Source organism: Diceros bicornis, chromosome 33 (assembly GCF_020826845.1).
Source record: "Diceros bicornis minor isolate mBicDic1 chromosome 33, mDicBic1.mat.cur, whole genome shotgun sequence".
In the NCBI taxonomy this organism is placed as follows: Eukaryota; Metazoa; Chordata; class Mammalia; order Perissodactyla; family Rhinocerotidae; genus Diceros; species Diceros bicornis.
Genome location: NC_080772.1, coordinates 2,200,301 through 2,214,107, shown reverse-complemented (window position 1 = coordinate 2,214,107; position 13,807 = coordinate 2,200,301).

The window sequence follows — 13,807 nt, the reverse complement described above, 5'->3', positions numbered from 1 at the left end:
TTGTAATTTCCTTTCCAGAGAGCTCATGGTTCGTGTCTAGAAGTGCTGCCGATTTTTGTGTGTTGACTTTGTATCCTGCTACTTTTCTGAATTCATTTGTTAGATCAAACGGCTTTTTTGTGGAGTCTTTTGGATTTTCTACATACGAGATGATATCATCTTCAAACAGAGACCATTTTACTTATTTCTTTCCAATTTAGATGCCTTTTATTTATTTATTTTTATTGCCTCATGGGTCTGGCTTGAACTTTCAATACTGTGTTGAATAGAAGTGGTGAAAGTGGGCATCCTTGCCTTGTTCCTGATCTTAGAGGAAAAGCTTTCAGTCTTCCATCATTGAGTATTATGTTTGCTGTGTGTTTTTCATATATGGCTTTTGTTATGTTGAGGCACTCTCCTTCTATTCCTAGTTTGTTGAGCTTTTTATCATGAAAGGGCGTTGAATTTTGTCAAATGGTTTTCTGCATCAATTGAGTTGGTCATTTTTTCCCCTTCATTTTCTTGATGTGGCTTATTACATTGATCAATTTTTGTATATTGAACTCCCCTTGTATACCAGGAATAAATTTCACTTGGTGGTAGTGTATAATTCTTTTAACATGCTGTTGAATTCAGTTTGCTAGTATTTTGTTGAGGATTTTTGCACCTATGTTCATCAGGGATAATGGTCTGTAATTTTATTTTCTTTTAGTGTCCTTGTCTAGTGTTGGTATCAGGGTAATGCTGGCCTCGTAAAGTGAGCTTGGAAGTGTTCCCTCTTTTTCAATATTTGACAGAGTGTAAGAAGTCTTGTTTTTAATACTTCTTTATATGTTTGGTAGAATTCACTAGTGCAGTCATCTGGTCCTGCGTTTTACTTTGTTGAGAGATTTTTTTTTTTAGATTTCTTTAAATATTGGTGACATATAACATAGGTAAGTTTTAGGTGTTCAAGATGATGATTTGTGAAAGGATTACCACAATACGGTGAGTTAACACCTCCATTCCCTCACATAATTAACTTGGTTTTTCTAGTGATCACTTTCAAGATCTACTCTCTTAACAACTTTCGAGTCTATAAGAATATAGTATTGTTAATTATGGTCACCATGCTGTACATTAGATCCCCAAAAGTTGTTCATTTTACAGCTAGAAATTTGTGCACTTTGACTCACATCTCCCCATTTCCCCCAACCCCGCGACCCTGGGAAACCCATTTTTGTCTCTATTCCTTTGAGTTGGGCTTTTTTAGATTTCACATATGAGTGAGAATCTATAGTATCTGTCTTTCTCCGTCTGACTTATATCACTTAGCGCAATGCCTCAAGGTCCATCCATGTTGTCGCAAAATGCAGGATTTCATTCTCCTGCATGGCTGAATAATATTCCATTACATATTACATGTATACATATATCTCACATTTTCTTTATCTATTTATCCATTGATGGACACCTGGATTGTGTCCATGTTCTCTGTGAATAATGTTGAAATGAACATGGGGGTGCAGATATCTCTTCAGAATAGTGATTTCAATTCCTTTGGGTATAGAGCCAGAAGTGGAATTGCTCATTTATATATATTTCTATTTTTATTTTTTTGAGAAAATTCCATATTTTTTCCATAGTGACTGTAGCAATTTACATTCATACCATCGGTGCACAGGGTTCTCTTTTCTACACAGCCTCGCCAACACTTGTTGTCTGTTCTCTCTTTGAGAATAACCATTCTAGCAGGTGTGAGGTGATATCTCATTGTAGTTTTGATTTCATTTCCCTGATGATGAGTGGTTACGAGCACCTTCTCATGTACCTGTTGACCATTTTTATGTCTTCTTTGGAAAAGTACTACTCAGGTCCTTTGACCATTTTCATATTGTTTTGTTGGTTTCTTTGCTGTTGAGTTGTAACAATTTCTTATATACTGTGGATATTAGCCCCTTTAGTTGGCAAATTGTTTCACTTGCTATGCAGAAGCTTTTTAGATTGAAGTCATCCCACTTGTTAAGTTTTGCATTTGTTGCTTGCACTTTTGATATTATATCCAAAAAAATCTTTGTCAAGACCAGTTTCATGGGGCTTTTTTCTCTATATTTTCTTCTAGTTGTTTTATATTTGGTGTCTTACATTTAAGTCTTTAATTCAATTTGGGATCATTTATAGAGTGGTGTAGAATAGGGGTCCAATTTCAGTTTTCTGCATGTGGTTATCCAGTTTCCCAGCACCATTTGTTGTAGAAACTATCCATTCCCCATGGAGTCTTCTTAGCTGACTTGTCAACTGTTAGCAAACTGTATGTGTGTGGTTTTATTTATGGATCCTTGATTCTGTTCCATTGGTCTAGGTGTCTCATTTTATACCTGTATCATACTGTTTTTATTACTATAGATTTGTAATAAAGTTTGAAATCAGAAATTGTGATGCTTTCAGCTTTTTCTTTCTCGGGGTTCCTTTGGTTATTGGAGGTCTTTTGTGGATCCACATGAGTATTAGGATTATTTGTCCTATTTCTCTGAAAAATGCCATGGGAATTTTAATAGGAATTGCAATGAATCTTGAGATGGCATTGAGTAGCATGAACATTTTCAAAATATTAATTCTTCTGATCCATGAGCATAAGATATCTTTTCATTTCTTTGTGTCTTTGAGTTCTTTCATCTGTGTCTTATAGTTGTCAGTTTCTAGATCTTTCACCTTCTTGGTTAAATTTATTCATGAGTATTTTACTGTTTTTGATGGTATTGTAACTAGGATTTTTTCTTTATATCATTTTTAGATAGTTCATTGTTAGTGTAGAGAAAGGCAACCGATGTCTATATGTTGATTTTGTCTCCTGCAGCTTGAGTGAATTTGTTTATTAGTCCTAACAGTTTGGGGAGAAGTCTTTAAGTATTCCTCTACATAAAATCATATCTGCAAACAGAGACCACTTTGTTCCTTCATTTCCAATTTAGATGCTTTATATTTCTTTCTCTGGCCAAATGTCTCTGGGTGAGACTTGCAGCAGTATGTTGAAGAGTGGTGTTGAGACTGGGCACCCTTGTCTTGTTCTTTGTCTTAGCAAGAAAGCTTTCAACCTTTCACTGTTCAATATGATGTTAGCCGTGGGTTTGTCATGTAAACCTTTTATTATGTTCAGGTATATTCCTTCTGTAACCCTTTCTTGAGAGTTTTTATCATGAAGGGGCGTTGAATTTTGTCAAACTGCTTTTTCTGCATTGAGAGATTATTCTAGGATTTTTATCTTTCATTCTATCAATGCTGTGTATCACATTCATTGATTTGCATCATGTTGAACTTGATCATGTTGTTTGATCCTTTTTTTGAGTTTAGATAGTTTTGTTATAATGTGTCTTGGAGAAGAAAGTTTTAGTTTGAAATTTTAGGGTGACCAATCGGCATCAGGACCTTGGATGTCTACATCTCTCCCCATATTTGGGAAGCTGTCAGCTGCTACTTTTTTAAGTCAACTTTCTTTTCCTTTCTCCCTGTCTTCTCCTCTGGTACTTTAATAATGCTTATCTATTTCTTTTCAAGGTATCCCATAATTCACACTGCCTTTCCCCAATCCTATCCGTTCCTTTTTTTTCTTTTTGCTCCTTTGACTGGATGATTTCAAGTGACACATCTTCTAGTGCACTAATTATTTCTTGTACATGGTTGAATCTGATTTAGAAGCTCTCTATTGAATTTTTCAGTTCAGTCATTGTGTTCTTCAACTCTAGGATTTCTGTTTGTTTTTCCTTAATGCTTTCTGTTTCTATGTTGAACTTCTCACTTGTTCATGCACTATTTCCTTATTTCATTTAGTAGTCTATCTTTGTTTCCTTAGAGTTTTATGAATTTCTCAAAGAGCATTGTTCTGAAGTCTTTGTCACATAGTTCCTATATCTCCATTTCTTGGTCGGTCATTGGAGTTTTATTCTTTTTCTTTGGTGGTGTCGTGGATCTTTGATTATTCATGATCCTTGTGGCCTTCCGTTGGTGTCTGCAAATTTGAGGAAGTAGGCACTTCTTCCACTCGTTACAGACTGGCTTTAGTAAACCAAAGCCTTCACATTCAGCCCATCTAGGGGTCCTGAGTGGGCCATCTGGTGGTGTCCAGGGGCAGGCTTGCTGCTGGAGTCCTTGAGCAACCTGGTACTGGGGTGAGTGGAAAGCTTGGGTCCACGGTATTGTGTCTGGCCCTGGGCAAAGCTGGGACCCTGAGTTCATGAGTAGCCCCACTGGAGCCTGTTTTGGCAGGTCCTCATTGAGAGCCTGTGACCACAGTAGTCATCCAGGGCCATGAGAGTTGGCCAGTGCTGGGATGATCTGAGAGTCTCAGCTCACGGGAGCCTGCCAGGAGCCTGTGCCATGAAAGACAGTTTGTGCTGGTGTAGGCCGGAAGTCTGTATTCCTGGGAACCTGGGGCCACAGGAGCTACCTGAGATTGCAGGAGTCAGCAGGCACTGGGTCAAGATGGAAGCCTGGGTTCATGGGAACCTGCCGGTGCCTGGTGCCATGGGAGCTGCCTGGGGCCGCCTGAGTCAGCAAGCACCTGGGTGGGCTGGGGGTTTGGTTCTGTAGAAGCCTGTCAGAAGCCTGGTTCCATGAGAGCTGTCTTCGGCTGCTGGAACTGGCAGGTGGTGTGGTGAGCCATGGGCCTGTGTTCCTAGTAGCCCCCGGGGAGCCTGGAGCCATGGAATCTACCTGGGGTTGTTGGAGCCAGTAAATGCTAGAGTGACCTGGGGTCCTGGGTTTGTGAGAGCCCACTGGGTGCCCTGTTATGGAAGCTGCCTGTGGCTGTGGGTGCTGCCTGTGGCTGCCTGGAGTAGGCAGAAACTTGGGGGAGCCAGGGTCTGAATTCATCAGAGTCCACCAGGAGCCTGGTGCCAAGGACACCACTTGTGGTCACAGGAGCCGCCTTGGGCTGCTGAAGATGGCAGCCCCTAGGCTGATATGGGGGCCTGGGTTCCCAGGAGCCTGATGGGAGCCTGGTGTCAAGGATGCTGCTTGGGGCCGCCAGAGCTGGCATGCTCCAAGGTGAGCCAGGGGCCTGGATCTGCAGAAGCCTGCAGGGAGGCACCTAGTTCTACAAGAGTCAGCCTGGTGCTGGGGCAGGCTGGCTCAGGGGTCTGTGGCGAAGTCGGGCATTCACTTACTCTCCTCTCGTTGGGAGGTTTTTGATTACTGATTCAGTCTGCTTGTTTGTTACTGGTCTGTTCAAGATTTCTGTTTCTTCATGATTCAACCTTCATAGGTTGTTTCTAGGAATTTATCTATTTTGTCTAGGTTACCCAATTTGTGAAAGTACAGTAGTTCAGAATAGTCTCTTCTGGTCTTTTTCTTTCTGAAGCATCAGTTGTAATGCCTCCTCTTTCATTTCTGATATACTTTATTTGAGTCATCTCTCTTTTTTTCCCTAGATATTGTATCTAAGGGTTTGTCAATTTTATTTTTTCAAAAAATCAACTCTTACTTTTATTGATATTTCATACTGTCTTTCATTTTTTCCCACTCTCCTCTTGGTGACTTCCATCCTTCTGCTAACTTTGGGTTTCATTTTTTCTTTTTCTAATGCTGTGTGTTGTAAGTCAGGTTGTTTCTTTGACATCCTTCGTCTCTTATAATGTACAAGTTTGTCACTACAAACTTTCCTCTTAGTACTACTTTTGCTGCATCCTATAAGATTTGGTGTTTTTATTTTTTCTTTTTGTATGTCTTGAGCTATTTTCTAATTTCCCTTTTGATTTCTTCTTTGATCTAGTGGCTGTTTAAGAGTTTGTTGTTGAACTTCCATGTATTATGAATATCCCAGTTTTCCATCTGTTAGTGACTTTTGGTTTCATGCCATTGTCTTTGGAAAAGATACTTGGTATGATTTCAGTCTTCTTAATTTAGTTAAGACTTGTTTTGTGACCTAACACGTGATCTGTTCTGGAAAATAATGTGTGCCCTTGAGAAAAGACTGCATTTTGTTGCTGTTCATTAAAATGTTCTGTGTATGTCTGATAAGTCCATTAATGTTTTCATGTCTGCTGTTTCCTAATTTTCTATCTGGATATTCTATCCATTGTTAAAAGTGAGGTACAGAAGACCCCTACTATTTGCAAGTTATATAACTGAGAATGCTCTAATAATGAGGCTATATAAAGATCTCTTAGAACTCAATTATAAAAAACAAAGAAGTTTGAAATGAAACTTCATTCAAAGAAGTTTGAAATGAAACCATTTTCATTGGTTACCCAATGAAAATGGGTAACTAGCTGCAATGGACATGTCTCCAGGAGAAACATAGATGGCCAATAAGCACTAGATAGATGTTCAGTATCATAAATTATTAGGAAAATGCAAATTCAAAGCATAGTGTAATACTATTTCACACTCAAAATGAAGGCTATACTCAACATAATGGAAAGTAACAAGTGTTAGTAAAGATATGGAGAATGAGAAACTCACATACATTACTGGTGGGAAAGTAAAATGATGCAGCCACTGCAGAAAACAGTTTGCCATTTTTTAAAATCTTAAACCTATTTAAGGTTTAATTAAGAATTAATTTAATTAAGAATTACCATGGACCAGGAGAGTCACAAGGTAGGTATGTCCAAAAGACGATTGGAAACATATGTTCAAAGAAAAACTTTTCCATGGATATTCAAAGCAACGTTATTCATAATGGTCCAAAAGTGGAACAAACCCAAATTTCTATCCAGTTATGACTGCATAAACCAAATGTGCCCTATTCATATTATAGAGCCATAAAGAGGAATAAGCTACTGCTACATGCTCGGTCATGGATGAACCTTGAAACATGTGTGCTCACTGAAGTTGCCCACAAAGGCCACAGATAGCATGATGCCATTTGAATGAACTGTCCAGAATAGGCAAACCAATAGGGAGAAAAAACAGATGAGTTGTTTTCATGGGCTTGGGTTAGGAGAAAATAGTGTGAATGAGTATGGGTTTGTTTGGGGGTGTTGAAAATGTTCTGGAATTAGATAGTGGTGATAACCACACGACATAATCATTGTACTAAATGGCACTGAACTGTATACTTTAAATGCTTACAACAGTGTATTCTGTGTTAAGCAGATTCTCCATAAAATTTTTGAATTTTTTAAATTAATCAGGGTATTGATTAATTTTAATTTAGTTAATTTAAAGTTGGTTGGGATAGTTAATAAGGGTAATTAATAGAGTTATTAGGGGTAGGGCACATTGTAGCCAAGAGAGTAAATATCCGATGATGGCTATAGTAACAGATCCTATAATTGTACAAGCAACAGTCTAAAATCCAGTCTGTTTCCATTGTCCCCAACTTGGAGAGACCAGCCATGAAAATGTGTCAGTGATCTCGGGGGCCTTGGGTATCTTTTAAAAGATTTAGGTAACATTCCGCAATATTTTAACCTCTCGGGCCATCTGGTGGAGGTAGGTTTGAACTTGTGAGTTGATGTACATTCAGCAAGTGGTTCTAAGAAAGGCAAAAACCCCTCCTTCCTTGGTTGGTATAGACAATCTAGGGCCAGGCCATTCTCTAAAACCATTTAGGCGAGAGACTCCTGAGACTGTTCCACAAGGGCTAAGATAGGGTCTTATGGAGTTGTTGTCGATGTTGGGTTAAGCTTTTTGATACTTCTTGGTTGCCTCAGTTACCTGATTTTGTGTGGGTAGGGCCACCGCACCTGTGCCCAGTCCAGTCAGTCAGTCCTAGTAGAAATCAACACCCAGTCCTATAGGACTGACAGTGTCTCTATGGGTTGGTGGTAGCCAATCAGGGCAAGAACCTCGGGGGACCTGCAACCTGAGGGAAGCAGACTGAGATAGACACAATGATGCATTGCAGAATATAGCCTGGAGAAATCTGCTCAGAGGGCTGGGGAAGAGAGAACCTCACTGGGTGAGAGCCTTGTGATATCAGCCTACAGTAACACCCAAAAGTGGATGCTCCTGGTGTGAAATATTCATTACGGCCCTTGGAAGTAAAACCAGTAATTTGCACCCATTCACTAGTTACCTATGCTATATGATTTCAGGGGGTATAGTTAAAGTGTTTGTTGGCCAAGAGCTGTTTGGGCCTGGGCACAAAATCACCAAGGTGTCCTCGAAGGCTACCCCAAAATGACCCCTCAAGGAGCAGTTGGGGCAGAAAGTGGGTAGAGCATTTTGAAGGAAGCCTGGGGCAAAGATGTTGTTGTGCGATTGAGTTGGGTACAACTGAGTGTCTCCGCAGGGTAAGCCCTTCAGCTGGGGTACAATAGGTGATTGGAGGCCAAGTGACAGACCCTGCGACTCCTGATTCCCAGTGCACGGACAGGCCTCTCAGCCCATTGGACATAAATGGTGGTGGTGTTTGTGAAGCATCTTGATGACAGTGTGGAAAGTATAGGGGATGTGTGGTGGGAGACGTCATGATAGTGTCGGGAGGAGCTGTGTGTGAGATTACGGTGTTGAAGAGAAAGGACTGGAAGCAGGTGCAGTGGGTGTGTGACCAACAATGGTCAGTGAAGGGACAGCCGGGATGTAACTGGGGAAAGCAGGGACCAGCAGAAGTCATGTGTTTAAAACAAGACACCAGGCCCAAATGGAGCTGCTTAGGCTATGCCTCACATAAACAAGTCGAGACTTAATTAGACTTTTGGCCCTCCCAGGAATAGAATCTTAAACCAGTCAATCAGGAATCACCTGATGCACAGCAGGTAGCTCATCTTCCTGATAGAGCCCTGCCATCCTCTAAAGGAAAGTAACTTTGCAGTAACCAACCCGCTTTTTTATCTAGTGTAACTTCCTTGTTCTTGCTCCCTTCTGCCTATAAAATCCTTCATTTTGTAGAACTCCTTGGAGGTCCTTTCTCTCTGCTAGACTGGATGCTGCCTGATTCATGAACTGTTGAATAAAGCCAATAAGATGTTTAAAATTTACTCAATTTTATTTTGTTTTGTACCAGTTTGGTGGCAGCAGTGGGATCCAAAGGAGACACTTGATAGCTTCGAGGATGAGAAACACAGTCATTGGCACCCTCAAAACCTTTGAGTTCTCCATCTTTTTCGCTGTTTCTGAGGGCTGTGGGTAAGTTCCTCTTGGATATGAGATCCACTCTGTTTGTCTTGAGCTCCTGATCTAACTGGCTTTCCAGTCCAGGGTCAGTGGGTCAGTCTAGACTGACAGGATGCTCTAAGAGAGCATCAGTCTTAGCACTTGGTTAGTCAGCAGTACCAGGCAAAGGCTTAGTGGTTCAGCTTGAGCTGCCAGATGGTTCTGCCAGGAACCTGAGTCCCTGGCCCTTAGTTAGTCCACAGTCCCCATTTGTTGGGGTCTGCTGGTTGAGTCTGCAGTCTCCATGTGTTAGGGTCTATTGCTTCAGTCCGTGGTTCTTGCTAATGGAGAGGAGTGGAAGAAATGTGTGCTCCATGCACACCCAGTCTTTGAAAACTTCCCACGTGCATTTTACATGCATTTTGCCCTCTGTTGACTGTAGATGGGTTCTAAGGAAATGGTGAAGGCAAAGTGAGGAGGAACTGTGGGTTTCTGCACGACTACCTCGAGGAGTGCCACCCCCTCAACCTGAACAGCCACCTGGCACTAGTAGAAATGAAAGACATCCCATCACCGTGGATAGGAAGACTCTTTATTGTGCCGGTGTCAACATTATCCAAAGAGATCAACAAATGCAGTGCAGTCCTTATCAAAATTCCAAGGGTGTTTTGTGCTGAAATAGAAAAAAACCCATCCTAAGATTCTTATGGAGTCTCAAATAAGCCCAGATACCAAAAATAATCTTGAAAGGAGATACTAAATTGGAGGACTGATTCTTCCTGATTGAAAAATTACTATAAATCTACAGTATCAAAACAGCATTGTTATGGCATAAAGACAGACATATTGGCCAATGAAAACAGAATTGAGAGCCCAGAAATTAACCCTCACCCATGTGATCAAATGATGTTTGACAAGGGTGCCAAGATTATTCAATGAGGAAAAGTCTTTTCAACAAGTTGTGCTGGAAAAAGTGGATATCGACATGCAAAAGAATCAACTTGGACATTTACCTAACACTGTATACAAAACTTGATTCCCAGTGAATCAAATACCTAAGTGTAAGAGCTAATGCTATAATACCCTTAGAAGAAAACATAAGGCAAAACTTGACAAGATAGGATTTGGTAACGATTTCATGGTTCTGACACCCAAGGAGCAGCCAATAAAATAGGAAAATACATATGCTGGACTTCATGGATATTAAAAAGTTTTGTGCCTCAAAAGTCATTATCAACAGAGTAAAAGCACAGCCCACAGGATGGGCGACCATATTTGCAAACCATGTATCTGACAAAGGCTTAATATCCAGAATAAATAGAGAACTCCTAAATTCAACAACAAAAAACAAATCAAAATTGAACAAAGTATATGGGTAGACATTTGCTCAAAGAAGAGCTGCAAATAACCAATAAGCATATGAAAAGATGCTCATCATCAGTAATCATTAGGGAAATGCAAATCAGAAACACAGTGAGAGACCATCTCACATTCATTAGGATGGCATCTATCAAAAAAAAAAAAAAAGAAGAAAAAGAAAAAGAATAGAACCACTGTTGGCCAAGATGTGGAGAAGTTGGAACCCTTGTGTACTGTGGTGGGAATATATAGTTGCTGTAGAAATCAGTATAACAATTCCTAAAAAAAATTAAAAATATAATTATATAGGACCCAGCAATTCCTCTTCTGGGTGTATACCCCACCAAGGAGTTGAAAGCATGTTCTCAAAGACATATTTCAACACCCATGTTCATGGCATCATTATTCATAATAGCTAAAACGTGGAAGCCACACAAGTATTGTAATCAAGGAAGTGCTCACAGCCCAATGCACCCCTTAGCCAAAAGGGATACGCACTCTTGTAGAAGGGAAAAAAGCTTTATTATGAGGTTGGCCAGCAAGGAGACAAAGGTTAAATAAATCTTTCTCCTCATTGGGCTGTTGAAAAGGGCTTTTCAAGGGCAAAGGAGCGGGTGCGGTAAGTTTGGGAGCAGTCCTAGGCATTTTGTGCAAGCACAGATTTTCATGTTCTGTCACACATCCCACGTTCAAAAGGTGGTGTCCTTAACATGATTGGCAGGGGAGTTCTTGGTCTCCCAGGTCATCCTCCAGTCACTTATGCAGTTGCAGTTTGAGTCTTGCAAGCCGTCTTGTTGTCTCATTGGCTCAAAGTAGTTGAAACTTGCTTAAGCAAGAGAAATGGAGTTTCTGAAAAGCAACTCACGGCCCAAGATTAGATCCTTAGTAAATATCATATGGGATATGGCTTAAGAAAGTAGTCTCCAGGGTGCTGTTGAGAAAAATCTGGCTGGGGCCCCATTTTATTTTGGGCTTGGTTGTGGGCCTTGCTATGGTATCTGTCCAGGGATGTATGGATGAGCAAAATGTGCTATATACATACAATGGCATATTATTCATCCTTGAAAAATGAAGGAAAGTCTAAGATACGGCACACCATGGATGAACCTTCAAGATATTACTCTAAATGAAATAAGCTAGTCACAAAAATACAACCTTGTGTGATTTCCCTTCTATGAGGTTCCTGAAATCACCAGATTCAGAGAGACAGAAAGTAGAATGGTGTTTGCCAGTGGGTGGGAGGAGGGGGAATGGGGGATTATTCATGAATGGATATAGAGTTTCAGTTTTGCAAGATGAGAAGTGTTCTGAATATGGATCGTGGTGATGATTGCACAGCAATATTAATGTCTTCAATACACATTAAAACATACTTAATGTATCTATGGGGCCTGATGACTTGTCCTGGCCGAGCACATGCTTGTGCTGTTGCACATCTTACCCCGCACTGTACAGTTGGGAAACTGGCCTAGAAAGAAGCAGATACTGTCCCAGACCACAGGAGGTGGTCAGAGTCCTGAAGACTACAGAGAGCTCCACCTTACTTGGCCAAGGCTCCACCCCTTCCCTCAGGTTCCTTTGGCAATGAGAGGCGTTAAGATCCTAGAGGATTGCTGCCCACCCCTTTCCGTATGGGATCATTTTCCTCTCCTCATCATCACATGTGCACAGGCACACTCACTCACACTTGAATTCTCATATGGAGAACTCGGAGGTGCAGTCAAGAAAGAGCCGACACCGGGGAAGTGACAAGAGGCATGAGGGAGAGAGGTTGGAGGCAGCTCTCCCACGGGGCAGTAGCATCCATTCTCCTAGATTCGTGTGCAGGGGCCCAGAGATGGGAAGAGGAATCCCTAAGGTTCCTAGGTGTCTACTTGTTCCAGATCCATCCCTGGCCCAGCCTGGGGAGCACAGGACTGGGGTCCTGCAGTCCACCTCTGTGGGCACCCAGAACTGTGATGATCCCATCCTCCCCTTGTGTAGGCATTGGGAACAGGAGAGAATACCTCAGTGAGGGACCTCCTGTATAAAATGGAGTGCATCCAGCGAGTGACTCCAAGTGTTCCATGCACTCACAACATGTCTGTTGGACTAGGTTCTCTGTTGATGACCTACTGTGCTCTGAAACCCTGAGAAAATGATTTCCAGCCTCTGGAGATCCTTTAGAACTGAGGAGGCTAGGGGGCTTGGGTGGATGAGAACTGAGGATAAAGAAGAAGATGCCAGAGCACTGAACACCAAGTCCAGAGTCCAGGGAGAAGACTAATCCTTGTTGGACCCTTGCGGTCCTCATCTGGAGGTAGGGGGAACCATTGTCATGGCAGCAGTTAGGATGGGTTAGGAGTGAAGAGGACACCTGGTGGGGAACAGCAAGAGGGGGGCACGGTAGGCTCCCGAGACTCCTCCCACTCCCTCGAAGCTGACAGGTCCTGCTGCTTTACCCCTTGGACTCTGGAGAGCCTCTGCCTTGAGGACACCTGAAGAAAGGTTGCTTTCTGTTTGGAGTTCCTGCCTGGGCAGCAGTGCTAGTGCTGGCCACGAGGGGGCGGGCAGCCTCTTGTGTCAGTGGTGGCCAGTGAGTTTTTGTTTTTATTTTTTTTCAGTTGTATTGAGATATACTTGATATACAACACTAAGTTAACATTGCTGTGTGGTATATTTGAAACTTGCTAAGAGAGTAGATCCTAAAACTTCTCATCATCAGGAAACAATCTTTTATTTCTGTTTGGTGATTGATGTTAACTAAACTTATTTTGGTAACCATTACATAATATATATACATCAAGTCATTCTGCTGTAAACCTGGAATTTACTCGGTGTCCACTGAACTTTTCTTGAGTTCCTGGAGCAGCGAAAAGTCAACCAGAGGTCTTTCTGGCTGTCCGCCTGCCTCAGAAACAACTTGTACCTCCTATTACTAGTGTTCATCTCCAAAATGAAAGTTGGTCAAAAGTAGGGGGCGAAGTGCAAGATCTACCCATGTACTCATTCAGCAGCTGTGCCCTGAGCACTCATCCTGTGCCAGGTGCCCTGGTGCGCTGAAGTGAAGGATGAAAATAACCAAGTGGTCCCTGCCTGCCAGGAGCTCACAGTCTAGAGGGGAAATGGACAAAAGCAAAGACATGAGAAAGAAAAGAGCAAGTGCTGTAGAGAAACACATCAGGGGGCTGTGAGGGAGGGCTGGGCATCACTGGGTAGGAGAGTCTGAAAGACCTCACTAGGGTGACAATTTCTGGGACCAGAATGACAAGAGGGAGCCTGCCCTGCACAAGTCTGGGAGCAGTGTGTCAGGGAAATGGCACCACTGCTCCTGAGCCTCACAGGCAGTAGTGAGTTTGGCCAGAGGAGGTTAGAAAGGTGGCCAGTGCAGCTGGAGGGAGGCTGGGAGGAGAGAACAGGAGCTGGGATGGAAGGTAGGACCAGGGCCTGGTAGGCTGTGTTCGTTACTTTT